At 45.3% G+C, this 20149-nt stretch overlaps 1 protein-coding gene across 1 annotated transcript in view; it reads right to left on the bottom strand.

Annotated features, from left to right (window-relative positions):
• The window catches only part of CRACR2B (calcium release activated channel regulator 2B), a 103415-nt gene extending 96543 nt beyond the window's left edge, over positions 1 to 6872 (bottom strand). The window contains exon 1 of the mRNA XM_082269730.1: positions 6798 to 6872. The gene's annotated coding sequence lies outside the window, so the exon portion shown is untranslated. The remainder of the gene's footprint in view (positions 1 to 6797) is intronic.
• Positions 6873 to 20149: the final 13277 nt, after the last annotated feature.

The raw sequence follows: 20149 nt of genomic DNA, 5'->3' as shown, positions 1-20149 counted from the left end.
TAAAATTCACTGTGAGCCATGGATGCATTAATAAAAGTTAAAATAAATTCAAAGTTAATAAAGGTTCGTATTATAAGTAATATTAAACACACATTCACACAGATGAGCAGGTGAATATTGTTTTTTTTTTTAATTATATTTAAAACTATTATAAAAAAAAAAAAAAAAAACAGTATAGGGTTAACTGCACAGCATGAGTAAGGGCATGATCAGCTGGACAGATGGAAAATAGGGTTTCCATCCATCCAGATTTGACGGATCGGATGTCAGCGGACACGTCTCCGCTGACATCCGATGCCCCATAGAGATGCATGGGGGGGGACCGTTCAGATCCGCCAAAAAAACTGACAGGTGGATCTGAACAGTCCGCCTGTGTGAAAGGGGCCTTATTAAAGATAAAGTCTGATCAGCTGTTGTGTGAGTAAAATGACATTATTGCCACTTGAAAAAAAATGTCTGGAGTTTCACTTTAGGTGTTGCTAATTGATCATAATCAAGTTGTATGCTTTGTAACTTTTCTTTGAATTTTAAGATTTTAAAAATTGGATTTCAACCTAAGGTTCCTTTCGCACCCATTGGAGTCTGTTACAATCAGCATGGGATCTATAATTCATAATATGAATATATTTATTTATAATATAATATTAAAACATTAATATAATAATACTGTAATTCCATTCAGTTTCTGCTTGGGGACCCCCCTTTCAGCTCTTTGAGCATCGCGGCCAGGGGTAAATGGACTCCACTGTGTTTCCATCAGACTACCTCCAATCCGGAAAAAAAAAAAAAAAGAAAAGGGTGCAGTCATTTTCCATTTTTTTTCCCCCCAGACCTGGACGGACCCGGAGGTAGGCGGGTGTAAATGGACACAAGTCTGTTTACATCCAAGTTCATAGGGCTTCATGAACCTACTGGCCTCAGGTGATACACAGAGATAAAACAAATCCTCCAACATAAGTTGTACCTGTTTATCTGTAGTTTTCTCTACATTTGTACCAATATCCAGATTTTCTAAAGCTTGTATGAGCTGTCAAAAAAAAAAAAAAAAGGGAGCAGAGAGCTGAAATTACACTCTGCAGAGCTCAGTGAGGAGAGCTCTGAGAGCTGATTGGAAAGAAGGGACGCACCCCCCTTCACGCAGCACACAGGAACAGAGCTAAGGCTCTCAATCAGCTGGAGATCCCTCCCCTGTCACCTTCTTTCTCTTGGTGTCAGGGAAATTTGTCAGAAGTGATTCATGCAAAGAGCAGAGGAACAAAGCAGCAGACAGAAATGAAACGTAGGCTAGGTTCCCGCAACCACCTGCACAGAAAACCACCCTGGATGCATGCAGGTGCCATTAATCCTAATGCCACACCCAACGCACTTGCAGTTCCTGTGCGGGCTGCAAATTCTAAAATGCTGCAGGAAAATTGTCCCTGCATTTCAGGAGACATAGCATCCTATTCAAATGAAAGGGCTGCCGTGCCTGTGCAAAATGAGGCTCACCTACAGTACAGTACAGTGCGTCCGGAAAGTATTCAGAGCACTTCACTTTTTCCACTTTTTATGTTATGTTACGTTACAGCCTTACTCCAAAATGTATTCATTATTTTCTTCAAAATTCTACAAACAATATCCCTTAATGACAATGCAAAAGAAGTTTCTTTGAAATCTTTGCAAAAAAAATAAAAAAATCACATGTTCATAAGTATTCACAGCCTTTGCCATGACACTCAAAATTGAGCTTGAGAAAAATTGAGCCCAAAGTTAACAGTGCAGTCAGAGCACAAACCCAGCCACCAAGTCCAAGGAATTGTCTGTAGATCTCCCAGACAGGATTGTATTGAGGCACAGATCTGGGGAAGGGTACAGAAACATTTCTGCAGCATTGAAGGTCCCAATGAGCACAGTGGCCTCCATCATCCGTAAATGGAAGAAGTTTGGAACCCCCAGGACTCTTCCTAGAGCGGGCCGCCCAGCCAAACTGAGCGATCGGGGGGTGAGGCCTTAGTCAGTGAGTTGACCAAGAACCCGATGGTCACTCTGACAGAGCTCCAGTGTTTCTCTGTGGAGAGAAGAGAACCTTCCAGAAGAACAACCATTTCTGCAGCACTCCACTAATCAGGCCTGTATGGTGGACTCCTCAGTAAAAGCCACATGACATCCCGCCTGGAGTTTGCCAAAAGGACTCTCAGACCATGAGAAACAAAATTCTCTGGTCTGATGAAACAAAGATTGAACTCTTTGGCCTGAATTGCAAGCGTCATGTCTGGAAGAAATCATGACTGTTCCTCACCTGGCCACTACTATCCCTACAATGAAGCATGGTGGTGGCAGCATCATGCTGTGGGGATGTTTTTCAGTGGCAGGAACAGGGAGACTAGTCAGGCTGGAGGGAAAGATGAATGCAGCAATCTACAGAGATATCCTTGATAAAAACCTGCTCCAGAGCACTCTGGACCTCAGACTGGGGCGAAGGTTCATCTTCCAACAGGACAACGACCCTAAGCATACAGCCAAGATAAGAAAGGAGTGGAAACAGAACAACTCTGTGAATGTCCTTGAGTGGCCCAGCCAGAGCCAAAACTTGAGCCCGAGTAAACATCTCTGGAGAGATCTGAAAATGGCTGTGCACCAACACTCCCCATCCAACCTCATGGAGCTTGAGAGGTCCTGCAAAGAAGAACAGGAGAATCTGGCCAAAAATGGGTGTGCCAAGCTTGTAGCATTATACTCTAAAAGACTTGAGGCTGGAATTGGTGCCAAAGGTGCTTCAACAAAGTATTGAGCAAAGGCTGTAAATACTTATGCACATTTTTTTTATTTTTAATACATTTTCAAAGATTTCAAACAAACTTCTTTCACATTGTCATTATGGGATATTGTTTGTAGAATTATGAAGAAAATAATGGATTTAAAGCGGTTGTATCCTCACAACAAAACAAAAAAAAACCTGCAGGACAAAGGCATACTGAGCTAGTATGTATCGCATACTAGCTCATTATGAAATACTTACCTAAGAAAGAAGCCCCGACACAGTCGCCCGGACAGCGCTGGGGGACTGTCATGTTCCCTCTGTGTCTCTTCCAGGTTTGGCGGCTCCGGCGCTGTGAGTAGCCGGAGCCGCGATGACGTCACTCCCGCGCATGCGTGCGGAAGTTTACTTTCCGACAAGGAGCCAGCAAAGAGCTCTGAAGGTCGGCCGGACCTTCAGAGCGCATGCGCCACTGGTGTCAGCAGCTGCATGCAGGGTAAATATCTCCTAAACTGTGCAGGTTTAGGAGATATATTCATTTTACCTACAGGTAAGCCTTTTTATAGGCTTACCTGTAGGTAAAAGTTTAATGGCGGAGTATACTACCGCTTTAATCCATTTTGGAATACGGCTGTAACATAACAAAATGTGGAAAAAGTGAAGCGCTGTGAATACTTTCCGGATGCACTGTACCAACCAGGCTTTCCTAAGAACTCCAATAATGAAATTTTCAATAGGAATTCTTAGGTCTTCCCATCTGCCAACCTCATTTCTATGATCTTTAGATACCCATAGATATAAAATGATATAAGACGGTCCCCATAGATATAAGATGATCTAAGATGGTCCCCATAGATATAAGATGATCTAAGATGGTCCCCATAGATATAAGATGATATACTGTAAAATGGTCCCCATAGATATAAGATGATCTAAGATGGTCCCCATAGATATAAGATGATATAAAATGGTCCCCATAGATATAAGATGATATAAGATGGTCCCCATAGATATAAGATGGTCCCCATAGATATAAGATGATATAAGATGGTCCCCCATAGATATAAGATGGTCCCCATAGATATAAGATGGTCCCCATAGATATAAGATGGTCCCCATAGATATAAGATGGTCCCCATAGATATAAGATGGTCCCCATAGATATAAGATGGTCCCCATAGATATAAGATGATCTAAGATGGTCCCCATAGATATAAGATGGTCGCTGTTTAATCCAGCCCATAATAGTTGGATCAGGAAAAAATATATCAAAACAATCTCACCGTTGCATATGCTGCGCTAAGGTAACTTATTCATTACAAATCAGCTGTCAGCGCAGGGCACAAAAAAAAATGGCATGTGCGGTTTTCGGCAACACAATGCAGACTATTCACTTGTGTGTGTTGTATTGTGTTCTTTTTTTACTGTATGTGTACATAAGTATATTACTGTGAATGGCACTGTACTGCAATGTACATATACCATTACTTGTGATGTCGTAAGGCTTCTTTCACAATGATGACAGATTTTACCACCCTCTGAAAAGCGATCCACAGTGGAGCACTTTTCAGACCAAAGTTGGCTACAAGTTTACAGACTTTCAAGAGCCGATACTGATAATGTCACTTTCATTAGTTGTGCAGTCTACAAAGGTCTCTCTTCATCATAAAATTGACAGCGATGTATGGAACAGTGGATGTCTTTATAAACGGAAATCCATCTGCAAGGATAGACAGCGATCTGACCTGTTGCCACAATTGCTGCAATATCTGCCCGTGTATGGGCATCCACATCCTGCAGACAAATGATGTGAATGGTATCCAGGGGGCTCACGCACACTGCTGATTTAGGCCGCTGTTCACATTGACTGATTTAGCCGCTGTTCACATTGACAGCAGCTTTGAAATCGTGAGACTTCAAAACAGCACGTCAGTGCAACTTGGAAGACATCTGTGTGGCTTCATGCACTGAGTCTATGCCAGTCGCACTTGAAATTGCCAAAAAAGTAGTGCAGGAACTACTTTTTTAATTCGGTGCGGCACCACAACGTTGGTGTTGCGCCGATTTGAAAACTGCGATTGCCGGCAAAAGGCTGCGACTTGTCATGCGATTTGACCGGTCAGATCGCATGACAAGTCGTTCCAATGTGAACAGGGGCTTAAGAGATCAGGGAATGTCAGCAGTGGGTATGGCCAGGTGTATGATAAGCTGCACACAGGAAGCCCGTACAAATCAATGACGGGCTGAGACTCCCCCCTTCTAATAGTACACAGAGGGATTAGCTGTGGTTAGGGACAGATGCAAGGGCGTAACTACAGGGGTTGCAGGGGTTGCAAATGCAACCGGGCCCCATGCTCCAGGGGGCCTGTGCGGCTCCCCTGTACACCTGGATAGGAAGAGCGGCGGGCAGCATGTAGAGAAATCACTGTACTCCTTTTTCCTCCTGTAGCTGCAGGAGGAAAATGGAGGAGATTGGTTCCTCTGTATGCTTGCATCCAGGGGTGCACATCTGTCCCTAACTGCAGGAAAACCACATGTGAACATCTGTGGCCAGTGTCAGCCTGTCATTGATTTCTCAAGCCTCCTGATTGGAGACACCTCACTGTGCCCGCCCATGCTGATCTTGGAAGTGTGTGGCCCTGATGATGTGTCTGTGTGACCCCCAAGGGTCCTTTCTTCTGATCACGTCCACCTGTCAGGCCAGTGTCAGCCTGTCATTGATTTGTCAAGCCTCCTGTCCGCATCTGATTGGAGACACCTCACTGTGCTCGCCCACGCTGATCTTGGAAGTGTGTGGCCCTGATGATGTGTCTGTGTGACCCCCAAGGGTCCTTTCTTCTGATCAGGTCCACCTGTCAGGCCAGTGTCAGCCTGTCATTGATTTGTCAAGCCTCCTGTCCGCATCTGATTGGAGACACCTCACTGTGCCCGCCCACGCTGATCTTGGAAGTGTGTGGCCCTGATATGTCTGTGTGACCCCCAAGGGTCCTTTCTTCTGATCAGGTCCACGTCCACCTGTCAGGCCAGTGTCAGGCTGTCATTCATTTGTCAAGCCTCGTGTCCACATCTGATTGGAGACACCTCACTGTGCCCGCCCACGCTGATCTTGGAAGTGTGTGGCCCTGATGATCTGTCGGGTCCTTTCTTCTGATCAGGTCCACCTGTCAGATTATTGGGTGGAATTGATCGGAGGCTCTCTGTATGTCTATGGTCAGGCAGACATAAAAGGACGTGCGTTCCTTTATATCTGCTTACCTTGAAGCCCATCCAAGTCCAGACTTAAACATGATGAATTGTAGATAGCCTGATGTAAACAAATTCAAGTCTGGCCACCCAAAGATTGAACAAGGGTCCAGGAAGTCCAAAATGCAGCAAAATACTGAACAGGCAAAAGTGACACCTGTCCTGTTCTGCTCTGATTCAGCAGGGGATCTGTTCATGGACCAGCATTAAAAAAAACCCTGAAATGTAAAACTTTTTCTAGATTTCTTTTTTTCAGACAGTGCAGGGAAGGGTAAGAACCTGCCACATTTTTTTTCTCGTTATCCGTGTCCCCATTGTGCTAACATTTTCCAGTAGTTCCTGGAACAGGAAATAAATGGGAATGTTCCAGTGGGGACACCTGTTCCTATGACAGCTGTCAAAGAGGATTTTTAAACTTCCTTTATAGAGATTTCCTCTCATCTCATATTTTGTGGACAGGAAGTGAAGGAAAATATCCCTAAGGGGACACTGACAGCTTAAAAAAACAAAACCGGGTTTTAACCATTTCCAGCTCTATTCAAAACTAAAAAAAAATTAAGTTTTGTCTTTAGTTATATCTCAACAGGTGAACACCTTCTGCAAACAGATCAGGACAACTGTACGCTCACAGAGGGATACCTAGAACAACATGACAACGTCAGGTGAGCGGCCAGGAAAGGGAAGGCATGGGTTAACCCCTTGTGCAGTCACATCTATTAGAAGTACAGCAGCAATCTCGTGTCCTGACAAGCTCAGATCCCCATGCTGTGACCCTGGACTATGGAAATACATAGGAAAGACATTGAAGTCCTCTTACCTGCCGCTGCCAGGTGCACCTGCTGTTATTACAGATCTTCACCAGGATCCTGTTAGACTACAGGGGGGGGGGCGGGCTTTACCAGGAGGTGGTGACACCACCCCGCCCACTTCTACAAAGACTGTTGTCTTGTTAACCTGTCCTTTGCTGTGAAGCCTGACTGCCAGGCTCCACCTTGCTGGCTTATGTGTTGGAATTTGCTCAGCACAATTCAGATCTATCTCTCCTATTTATTCCTTGCCGTGTATGATTACATCTAAATCGGAAAGGGAAAATTGAAAGCTGACAAGTCTTTGCGTTGCCCATAGCGACCGATCTGCTTCCAACTGCCATGCAGATTTGAAAATAAGACAACGGTGCTAATTAATTGAAAAGGACATTCTTTATTCATCTAGGCATTTTGCTGAACTGCAAATCCCAGCGGCAACAACCTACTGATTCCTACGACTGGGTATGACAGCTGTGTGCGGATAGGTGTGACAGCAGAGCCCGTACACCGCAATGACAGGCTGTTGGCAGCTGAAGCTAGTTGTAACTGTTTGCACAGCGAATAATTACCTGCAGTGACTGCAACTGAACCCACTTTGTGATTCGCAGCATGGCAAAATGCTGAAAGCTGACAAGTGTTTGCGTTGCCCATAGCAACCGATCTGCTTCCAACTGTCATTTCTGCCATGTAGATTTGAAAATAAAACAACGGTGCTAATTAATTGAAAAGGACATTCTCCATTCGTCCAGGCATTTTGCTGCACTGCAAATCCCAGTGGCAACAACCTACTGATTCCTATGACTGGGAATGGCAGCTGTGTGCGGATAGGTGTGACAGCAGAGCCCGTACACCGCAATGACAGGCCGTTGGCAGCTGAAGCTAGTCGTAAATGTTCGCACAGCGAATGATTATCCACAGTGACTGCGACTGAACCCACTTTGTGATTTGCATCGTGGCAAAACGTTAAAAGCTGACAAGTGTTTGCATTGCCCGTAGCAACCGATCTGCTTCCAACTGTCATTTCTGCCATGCAGATTTGAAAATAAAACAGTGGTTGCTTAGGCTCCATTTGCAGCGTGGAAAAACACCTGTGCGAATGGAGCCGAAGCGACTTTCTTCTTAGCAAACTTTACTATAAAAATCTCATAATTACCACAATCATTAACATTATACAATATTTGATGAACCAGAACAATCGACGTCCAATTCAACAAAACAATTTAAATCAGACATTCAGGGCCAGTTCACACTAGATGCTGTGCGAATTCACAGCGCATCAAAATCGAAGCCTGTTCATGCAAACTGATTGCGAAGCGTATGTTAAGTTAACGACACCCCGCAATCAGTTTGCAAAACGCAGCGCAATTCGCAGAAGTGGATTGCATGGGTGTGAATAGCCGTGCGACTCGATTCTGGTGCAGACAAAAAAAAAGGGTCCTGTGAGAGCTTTATCCGAATGTGATGCAAGTTTGTATGGCTGAATTCGCATCGCACAGACATCTCATGTGATGTCTGCCATCGCACTAGTGTGAATCAGCCCTAAACTAGCAAGAAAACAAAATCTACAGGCTCAATCAATGGTGCTTTTGTGATTCCCTTACAATCGGATCTACATATAGATAAACATGTCTCATAGGGTATGAAAAAACGTTAAGGATTGATCTTGTTGGGTCGTTTTTATCCACCACAATGATTTGGGTCATTCAAAATGTGACGATGTTTTGCTCATCTCTCAGCCATGCCATTTTTGTCTCTCCCAATTATAGTCTGATTCTATGGTTTTGTTGAATCGGACGTCAATCATTCGGTTTTATCGCACTGTGCATGGCTGCCATAAGAGCTCATGCACACCATCTCCATCGAGCTGCACTAATCTGCATAGACCGCCGCAGGGTCAATGTGGGGGCTCATAGAAAACTATTGTTATCTACACTATATTGTCAAAAGTATTGGGACGCCTTGAAGATTTAGAGCTGGTTCACATCAGGAATGACACAGGAAAACGCTCCGCGTTCCTGTGTGACTCCTGTGTGATTCTGGTGTGATTCAGTGCGATTAATTTTTCAGCCCATTCACTTGAATTGACTGAAATTGCACTGGATCGCATGCACTACTTTTACAAACACACTGCAACCAGATTGCATAGTACTGAGGTACTATGTGATCCAGTGAAGGCAAAAGCACTGCATTTGTTATCTGTTGTTAGGAATGACACCTGCAGCAGATCCCTCACCCAGTGCGTTTGGAATGCGGTGCAGGAAATGAGCACTTAAAGCCGGCACCCCAGAGGCAACATATAGCCTCCGAGCCGCTTGTTAAATGCCTCTGAAAGATGGTTCACTTTTCAGAGGAGCAGCAGTGACAGCTGCATATGTAAACCCGCCATTATGATAGGGTGACCAGACATCCCCAAACTGAGGACACTGTCCCCGGACCATGTCTGTCCCCGGATTCAGTCCTATGCCCAGCGCTCTGTGTATTATGTAGTCCTGTGCTGAGTGCTCTGTGTATTATGCATTCCTGTGCCCAGCGCTGTGTATTATGTAGTCCTTTGCCCAGCGCTCTCTGTATTATGTAGTCCTGTGCCCAGCGCTGTGTATTATGCATTCCTGTGCCCAGCGCTCTGTGTATTATGCAGTCCTGTGCCCAGCGCTCAGTGTATTTCTGCAGTCCTGTGCCCAGCGCTCAGTGTATTATGCAGTCCTGTACCCATTGCTCTGTGTATTATGCAGTCTTGTGCCCAGCGCTCTGTGTATTATGCAGTCCTGTGCCCAGCGCTCTGTGTGTTATGTAGTCCTGTGCCCAGTGAGTTATGTAGTCCTGTGCCCAGTGCTCCATATTATGTAATCCTGTGCCCAGCACTCTGTGTATTATGGAGTCCTGTGCCCAGCGCTCTGTGTATTATGGAGTCCTGTGCCCAGCGCTCTGTGTGTTATAGAGTCCTGTGCCCAGCGCTCTGTGTATTATGGAGTCCTGTGCCAAGCGCTCTGTGTATTTGTGTAGTCCTGGGCGCAGCGCTCTGTGTATTATGGAGTCCTGTGCCCAGCGCTCTGTGTATTATGGAGTCCTGTGCCCAGCGCTCTGTGTATTATGCAGTTATGTGCCTTGCGCTCTGTGTATTATGCAGTCCTGTGCCAAGTGCTCTGTGTATTATGCAGTCCTGTGCCAAGTGCTCTGTGTATTATGCAGTCATGTGCCCCGCGCTCTGTGTATTATGCAGTCCTGCGCCAAGCGCTCTGTGTATTATGTAGTCCTGGGCGCAGCGCTCTGTGTATTATGAAGTCCTGTGTAATTTGCCAATAAAAAAAATATGTCCCCACATCAGTGTTCATGTTGCCCACAGCAACCTATGAGCATCCAGCTGTCATTTCTGTAGTGCAGAGTTGAAAATAACACAAGCATTCCAACTAATTGATAAAAGAACAAGACATTTTACATCCTTACACTTATATTTTATAAGCCTCATACAGACCATGATCATTACTAGAAAAAATGATCAAAAGTGTGCCATCCAGGGCGCAGGAGAAATCGTTACTGATGAAAGTTAATAAGAAAATTTGCACTACCAGGAATATTTCCTAGACAGTGTTTGAAATAATTTGCAATGGGGCAGAAGAAAACAAAATATAGATGTTCAAAGGAGCAAATCAGATTCTAACTGTCATTTTTGCAGTAAAGTGTAGAAAATAACACAATAGCCATACACTTGTGCAAAGGGGAAGTCTTCACTTGCAAGAGATGCACAGGTGTTTGTGCATCCACATGCAGGCAGTCCTATTCATGTCTATAGGGATGCAGCGACTGCATGGACACAGCCAATGGCCCCATTGTGACAGCTGTGCAGATACAGGTGCATGTCCCTAAACGCAGACAGAGTGTGCACCATTTGCAGGGTTAAAACAAATGGGGATGAGCCATCATACTGCCTCAAACAAAAAAAGAAGGAAAGAGTAAAGTAGTGATTGACCGATATCGTTTTTTTAATCCTGATACCAATACCAATATTTTGGTCATCGGATGTATTTTCTTTTTACAAAAGTACTCCTTGTGGAGGGATCTGGGGGACCCCAAACCATTTCTCGGCACTGAAAAGCATTCAAAACGCCAGGTTTGGCTGTTTTAAATGCTGTCAGTTTTTTTAATTTGGCGCCGAGTACCCCAAAGTGATGTCATGACATCACTTCCGGGTTTTTTACATTGAGACCCTATCAGAGCCAAATGCGGCTTTGATCGGGTCTTCTCTTCAGCGGCGGTGGAGGTAGGATGCCCGGGTCTCCGGGTGAGCCGGGAGACCTGGGCGAGCCGCGGAATGCGGCAGGAGGGGGACGTCCCCTCCCCCTCCTTTTAATGACAGCCGAGCTGCTTCTCAGCCGCATCGGTTGTAATTACAAGTCAGCCGACCGTCGGCCATGGACACCGGTATCGGGGTGATGCCTCTAGCTGCAGGCATCACTCCGGTACAAGCACATTCCCGAAATATCGGCAATATCTGTAACCTCAGGGGCCGATTCTGATATATCGGGAAAAGTGCATATCGGCGCCCGATATATCAGTGTTGCCAAAAATCGGTCGATCCCTACTTTAAAGGTTGCCATAAATAACCCCAAATAAAGGAAACTAGAAATGCATAAAATTATACAAACATCTTTCATATCATCATAAAAAAATAAAAACATGTACAAATTGCATGAGGCTATCCTTCCTACATTTCTCAACTGGCTATATTTAGCATTCTGTCTGCAAAAATACCCCCGTATCGGATGGCTTATTGTTAAAGTAAGTGAGGGTCTCCATATAAAGGGCCAGGTACAGGAATCAGCATATCATCCCCGGTGTGGATCTCTATGCATTTCACTACCTATCCTATGCCTTAATAGGAAGCCATCTAGTGAAACGCGTAGTGGATCTCTATGGGTTTGGTCAGATGGTTTCTCAGGGGATCCTTTTAGTTACATAGTTACATAGTTACATAGTTACATAGTAGGTGAGGTTGAATAAAGACAATAGTCCATCCAGTTCAACCTGTGTAGGCATGTGTGGCTGTAATCATCTCCCATACCCCTGAATGTTCTGATCCTTGAGATGTAAGTCTAAGAGTCTTTTGAAAGCCACCATACTACCCGCAGAAACCACCTCTTGTGGTAGAGAATTCCACAATCTTGTTGCCCTAACAGTAAAGAACCCCCCGCGTTGCCTGAGGTTAAAACGCTTCTCCTCTAATCGCATTGTATGCCCTCGAGTCCTCATGCAATCCCTTCGAATGAACAGCTTTTTTTCTAAGCTGGGATCCCCATTAAGATATTTATAAATTGCTATCATGTCCCCCCTCAGACGTCTCTTCTCCAGGGAGAATAAATCGAGCGATTGTAGACGCTCTTCATAGTCAAGGTCCTCCAATCCCCTAATTAGTTTAGTTGCCCTTCTCTGGACTCTCTCCAGCTCCAACACATCCCTCCTGAGGACTGGCGACCAGAACTGGACGGAATACTCCAGATGCGGTCGGACCAGAGTTTTATAAAGTGGAAGGATTATAGTCTTATCTCTGGAATGCATCCCTTTCTTTATGCATGCTAATATTCTGTTGGCTTTGGAAGCTGCCGCTTGACATTGCATGCTGTTTCCTAATCTATCATCAACCAATACTCCCAGATCCTTCTCCATTTTTGATTCCCCCAAGGGCTTTTAGGGCATAGGATATGTGGCGAAACGCGTAGAGATTCACACCTGTGATGATATGCTGATTCCTGTACCTGCTCCCTTAATATGGAGACCCTCACTCACTTCAACAATAAGTTATTCAGGCTATCCGATAGAGGTTTTTGTGCACACAGAGTGCTATACAAAGCCAGTTGGGAAATGTAGGAAGAATAGCCTAATGCAATTTGTACATTTTTTTTAGGTTTTTTGATGATATGAAATATGGGGTTATTTATGGCAACCTTTAAAATCCTTTACTCTTTCCTTCTTTTTTTTTCTTTGACTTCTGATATGGATGTGGTGCCGTACTAATTGAGACCTGTCTCTATGTCAGGGGCCTAACTACAGGGATTGTAGGGGTTGCAATTGCAACCGGGCCCCATGCTCCAGGGGGCCTGTGTGGCTCCCCTGTACACCTGGATAGGAGGGGTGGCGGGGGCACCATGTAGAGCAATCACTGTCCTTTTTCCTCCTGTAGCTGCAGGAGGAATATGGAGGAGATTGGTTCCTCTGTATGCTGCCCCCGCCACTCCTCCTATCCAGTTCACTTGTGTTCTGCTGTCTCTGGGCTCCTGTGTGCTCCCTTGGTCCCCCCCCCCCACTGTACTGCCCCCCGCCCCCCCCCCCCACTGTGCTCCCTCCCTTCTCCTGCCGGCTGCTGCAGGGGATTTGTCACAATAGAGAATCAGTAAGGGGTCAGTAAATATGTAATTTTCCAGCGCCTTCCTTTTCTGAATGGACAGAGTCATAGTCAGTGACATTGTAAAAAAATAAAATAAAATGATAAAAAAATAATACAATTAATATACCAAAAAAATAAAAACTACTGACACCAGTGGGTGAACTTCCAGGATCGTAAATTTCACACTTGCAACCGGGCCCTGGCATTCCACCACCGTGGGAAGGCCCCAAGATGGCAGGAAGGGGGCCCACTGCAGAACTTGTGAAAGGGTCCCGCTGTGAGACAGTAAAAAAGGGCCCCACAAAACAAGAGTAAAAGGCCCCTGGATCAGTGGGAAGAGCCCCAGGCTTGAAGGGAAGGGCCCCAGCCAGGGGCCTGGGGGGGGGCCTTCATGGTTTCTTGCACCGGGGGCCCTGAAGGTTCTAGTTATGCCTCTGCTCTATGTATTAATTAGTGCATCATACTGCCTCCTGTCAAACGCCCCTTGAAAGTCGATCCGAATACAGAGCACTTTTCAGAAACGTGGCAATCTTCATGAAAATCTAAACATAGCCTAATTTATCATAGTCAGGCTTATTAATAAAGTCTAGCATTGAGGGCTTATTCACACCAGCGGATGCACCTGCTGATGCGCGTTGTGCACGCATGCTGCATTACATTGTAAAATACGTCTCAGTGCTTGATTCGATACGTTTATTAATGTCGAAGGTCCAGTCAATTCTATACGTGGCAGTGCTTTGCAATAGGGCATAGCAAATGACAACAAGGTGCGCAAAAATGCAACAGGTTTTACAGGCGTTGGTGTGGACTAAACTAATAGGATAGAAGGCAAATTGCCTTGTCTGTGTGTTAGGACTGTGTTGGCCAATGCTACCCAACACAGCTCGATGAAGCTGATGTGAACAAGCCCTGAATAGTTGTTACAGGAGGAGACCCAATGGAAGAAGAGTGTGGAAGCAGGAGGAGAGCACATGGGGGTTCATTGTGAATACTGCAACAGGCAGAAAAAAGAAAGTCGGTTGAGTCTGTGTCCCCGCTGGAGAGATTTCCCATCACTTCCTGTCCTGAGAGGAAGTAAGAGGAAATTTCAACAGTGGGGTCACAGGAAAAAAAATGATAGGTTCAGTTTTGCAAAAATAAACTATAAACACATTATTAATTGACAGCATTTTTTTAACACCTGCCTAAAACGTTTGCACAGTACTGTGTGTGTATGTATGTATATATATATATATATACATATATATATATATACATACATACATACACTGCTCATAAAAAAAAATGAAAAAACACTTTTTAATCAGAGTATAGCATCAAGTTAATTTAACTCCTGGGATATTGATCTGGTCAGTTAAGTAGCAGAGGGGGTTGTTAATCAGTTTCAGCTGCTTTGGTGTTGATGAAATTAACAGGTGCACTAGATAGGCAACAATAAGGCAACCTCCAAAACAGACTACACTGGACGAAGGATGCGTTCCCTTATGTACCTTATGCCATAGGTATTAAAATATAACTTTTAGTAATTTCTATAAAGCATAATCTGAACTGTATATGTACATAAAGGGAGGGTGTATTTGTTGGTTGGCCAGCATTGTACTAATGATTATTACATATGTATTAAACAATAGAGTGAGAGCAGGAAAGGTACAAAACACAAAAACTCAACATTTTGGTTCTAACCATGTGGGGATAGGTTGGTCTCCTCCACAAACTTTTTTTTATTTCTTTGACACTTTTATTTTGGTGCATTTATTTTTCACTCCTGACGAAGCTCATATATTAAGCGAAACGTGTAGAGTTTATAGTTTTTGGGAGCACCTTTGTGATTTGGGGTTAAGCATGGTTTGTAGGGAGGGTATTGACAGACAATGTTAGTACTCAGGGCTTTAGCATTTTCATGAGGCAGGCCTGAGTACCTTTCTAGCCTTTAGAATTCATTAGGCAGGACAATTTGTAATGTCAGTTTAGCTGCTAGTCAGCCAATTTTGGATAGTGCTAGTTTGGGAGAAGTCCTCGGGGTCTTAGCATTTTGATGAGGCAGGCCTGAGTAGCCATTTCAGGCCCCTTTCCCACGGGCTTTCTGATCAGGTCCGCCTGTCAGTTATTTCAGGCGGACCTAAACGAATGTCCCATGGACCCATATGGAGCAGCGGATGTCAGCGGAGACATGTCCGCTGGCACCCGCTGCTATCTGATCTAATCCTGTCCGTGAAATCCGGACGGATGGAAACCCTATTTTCCATCCATCTGGAGGATCCGATTGGATCTGATGAAAACGGACAGCTCTGTCTCTACAAAGTAAACGGAGGTGGAGTTGTCATCCGCCTGCTTAGCGGGGATCTCCGCTGAGAAAAACAGAGTCTGCCGAGCGCACCGCTCGTGTGAAAAGGACCCTAAAGCCCCGTACACACGTACCGATCGTCGGCGAACGATCGGCCGTCTTTTGTCCCTGGGCTGTCGGTGTCTGTTGAAAAGTGCAAAGACAGCACAAGAATTTTGTCCGCCGACTACAGCCGACTGCAGAAGTGATGTCATGTAATGGTTAACTTTCCCTGTGTTTTTTCTTTTCTGAGCATGCCCAGTCTTGCAAATCTGCTGTCTGTCGGCCGAATTCTGTACTGACTGGCAAACAATCGGCCGCTCTGGTGTCGGCATACAAAAATTTTAATGCTTGCATGACAGATTCTTGTCGGCAGAATGTGCGCTGACGGCTGTCGGAGGCATCATACTAACAAGCCTACAATCGGCAGATCGGTCGTCGGCCGACGCTTGTCTGCCGACGATCGGTACGTGTGTACGGGCCTTTAAGCCTCGTACACACGCAACGATTGTTGGCCGACCGATCGGCCGTCTTTTGTCCAGTGTTGTTGTGTTGGTTGAAATGTGCTCTAGACTGCACACAAATTTTTTCGGCCAACAACAACCAACTTCAGAAGTGATGTCCTGTGCTGGTTTACTTTCCATGTGTTTTTTCTTCTCTGAGCATGCCCAGTCTTGCTCATTTGATTTTTGTCTGCCGAAATCTGTACTGACTGATGGAAAATCGGCCGTTCTGTTGACAGCCAACAAAAATTTTATAGCATGCACACCATATTTTGTTCGGCCGAAAAGTCGCAGTCGGTTGTCGGAATCATCATACTAACAAGCCGATAATCGGCCGATCGGACGTTGGCCGAAAATTCGCGGCCAACAATCGTTGCGTGTGGACGAGGCTTTAGCCTTCAGAATTGAATAGGCAGGAAATTTATCATATCAGTTTGGTCGCTAGCCACCCTTTTCATTGGGATAGTGCTAGTATGTTAGGAGGGTTTAAGAGCAAGATTAGCCAGCCAAGTGTGCTGGGTGTGGCCATTTAGAAACAGACAGGCCACATCATTTGAGAAAGACCCGACAGGAGAGTTTGAAAGAGAGCGCTTCGATAAGGCAGGTTTTCAGTGACCAGTTTAGACTTTTTGAGTCAGGTGAGATAGATTCTCACACCGCCCAAGAATTACTTGGCAAGCAGTATCTACACACAGACATCAGTTACTGGCGGACAATCAGGTGTAGAGGGATTGTGTTTTTTGCAGCCTTAGATCTGGTCAGCAAGAATATTAAATTGAGACTTGCAGCTACTAAATCCCTGGATTGTATAGAAGGGGAGTTTTGTACCTTTCCTGCTCTCTATCTATCTTTTATTACATAATATAATTATGTAATAATCATTAGTACAATGCTGGCCAACCAATAAATACACCCTCCCTTTATGTACATATACAGTTCAGATTATGCTTTATAGAAATAAATAAAAGTTATATTTTAACCACTTCAATACAGGGCACTTTCACCCCCTTCCTGCCCAGGCCAATTTTCAGCTTTTAGCGCTGTTGCATTTTGAATGACAATTGCGCGGTCATGCAACACTGAACCTACACCAAATTTATGTCTTTTTTCCCCCCACAAATAGAGCTTTCTTTTGGTGGTATTTGATCACCGCAAGGTTTTTTTTTTTTCTGCTAAACAAATAAAAAAAGATCGAAAAGTTTGAAAAAAAAAAAAAAAGTTTTTTTGTTTATGTTATACAATTTTGTAAATAAATACGTTTTTTCCTGCACTGATGAGGCTGCACTGACAGGCACTGATGAGGAGGCACTGATGGGGTGGCACTGATAGGGGGCACTGATAGGTGGCACTGCTGGGCACTGATAGGCGGCATTGATGGGCACTGATAGGTAGCACTGATAGGTGGCACTCATGGGCACTGATAGGCGGCACTGATGGGCACTGATAGGCGGCACTCATCGGCACTGACAGACGGCACTGATGGGCACTAATGGGCACTGATAGGCGGCACTGGTGGGCAATAATGGGCACTGGTGGGTGGCACTGATAGATGGCAATGATGGGCACTGGTGGGAAGCACTGATGGGAAGGGCACTGGTGGGCAGCACTGATGGGGAGGGCACTGGCAGGCTCCCTTAGCCCTGATTGCCATCCCTGGTGGCCATAGTGGACATCCCTGGGGTCATGGATGGGCATCCCTGGTGGTTCTAGTGGCACCCCCCCCCCCCGAGGGTCTGCACTGGTAATCAATGATCTGATTACCAGTGCAGACTCCCCCCCCCCCCCCCCCCGTCAGGAGAGCCGCAGATCGGCTCTCCTTTACTCGTGCCTATCAGGCACGTACTGAGGAAAGCCGATCACTGTTTACTATGTGACCAGCCGTGATTGGACACAGCTGGTCACATGGTAAAGAGCCTAAGTCAGTAGGCTCTTTACCGAGATCGGAGATGTGGTGTGCGCGCAGAGCGCATTATCCTGCCGCCGTCATATGACATCCGGTCAGGATAATGCAACCACCTTCCCGCCGTCAATCGTCTATAGGGCGGGCGGGAAGTGGTTAATGCCTATGGCATAAGGTACGTAAGGGAACACACCCTTCATCCAGTGTAGTCTGAGTTTATTGCCAGTTTGGTATACTTGTGTAAAATTTCAGGTAATAGTCAGTAATGAACCTCCAAAACAAGAATGGTTTTACAGGTGGAGGCCAGTGACCTTTATTCCCTTACTCGTCTTTTCTGTTTTTCACTAGTTTTTCATTAGACTAGGGTCAGTGTCACTACTGGTGGCATGAGGCAAAACCTGGACCCCGTATAGAGTTTGCACAGGCAGTGCAACTACCCCAGGATGGCACATCAATATGTGCCATTGCCAGAAGGTTTGAGGTGTCTCCTAGCACAGTCTCAAGAGCAACAAGGAGATTCCAGGAGACAGGCAGTTACTCTAGGAGAGCTGGACAGGGCCATAGAAGGTCCTGGACCCATCAGCAGGACTGGTATCTGCTCCTTTGTGCAAGGAGGAACAGGATGAACCCTGCTAGAGCCCTAGAAAACGGCCTCCAGCAGGCCACTGGTGTGAATGTCTCTGACCAAACAATCAGAAACCGACTTCACAAGGGTGGCCTGAGGGCTCGGCATCCTCTAGTGGGCCCTATGCTGACTGCCTGGCACTGCGGAGCTCAATTGGCATTTACCATTGAACGGCAGAATCGGCAGGTCTGCCGCTGGCGCCCTGTGCTTTGATGAGCGCAGGTTCACCGTGAGCACATGTGACAGACGTGAAAGAGTCTGGAGAAGCCATGGAGCACATTATGCTGCCTGTGACATCATTCAGCATGACCAGTTTGGTAGTGGGTCAGTGATGGTCTGGGGAGGCATATCCATGGAGGGACGCACAGACCTCTACAGGCTAGACAATGGTACCCTGACTGCCATACAAATATTGGGATGAAATCCTTGGACCCATTGTCAGACCTTATGCTGGTGCAATGGGTCCTGATGTTCCTCCTGATGCATGACAATGCCCGGCCTCATGTGGTGAAAGTATGCAGCCAGTTCCTGGAGGATAAAGGAATTGATACCATTGAATGGCCCCACGCTCGCCTGACCTAAATCCAATACAAACTCCCCTGGGTGTTCCGACACCTTAGTCTGTTCAGGAGCTCAGTGATGCCCTGGTCCAGACCTGGAAAGAAATACCCCACGACTCCATCTGTTGTCTCATTAGGAGCATGCCCTAACGTTGTCAGGCAGGCATACAAGCACGTGGGAGCCATGCAAACTACTGAGGACCATTTTGAGTTGCTGCAATGAAATTTTGAGAAAAATTGACTAGCCTGCTGCACCATTTTTTCACTTTGATTTTTGAGGTGTCCTTGAATTCAGCCCTCTGAAGGGTGATAATTTTCATTTCCAATTTTCCATCAAATGATGGCATCCTTTCGTCCCTTACACATTACCCAGTCCATATCACTATAGATATCCAGCATGATATTTTTCCGCATTGAGATCTGATGTGTTTTCAAAGTGTTCCTTTAATTTTCATGAGTAGTGTATTAAAAAAGTATTTGTTTCATACACACAGTACCATTCTCCCAGTCCTAACTACCCTGGGACATCCATTGTAGTCTAGTATTACACAACTGAAGTAGCAGATGGAGTTGCAATTATCAAACCAGGATAGTGTCATTCCAGTTATGTGCTCTCTTTGCTGTGCTGTAAAATTGCTGTATGTAATTATACAGATAACAGAACAGTTTGTTTAGCTGCCTATTTACAGTCAACATGTGTGTGCAGACATGGGGGATAATTTGGTCTCTGGGTGGATCCCATAACAAATGTGCTATAAGAGATTAACTTCTAAAGCCATAAAGTACACGTAGTACGGAAGACACGTGTGGTCATCTACTACAATCATATAGCTGAATGTGTACGCTCTTCAGCTCGCCCTACATGGATTTTTTTTTTTCATCAAGTCGGCTGATCCAAAAAAAAAAAAAATTAACAAATTTTCCCATCCATACATTAGAGGTGAATGAAAAAATCATCCTACTGTATTCTGACAGCGGGACTCCTCTGTTGTCAGAATACACTGATCAGCACTGCTGCTGATTGGGTACATGTACTTACTGAGTGGAAATTTTCTTATAGTCCCATTAACCAC

This window comes from Pelophylax lessonae (assembly GCF_965119305.1).
Source record: "Pelophylax lessonae genome assembly, chromosome: 10".
Lineage (NCBI taxonomy): Eukaryota > Metazoa > Chordata > Amphibia > Anura > Ranidae > Pelophylax > Pelophylax lessonae.
This window is presented reverse-complemented; position numbering and strand designations above follow the sequence as displayed.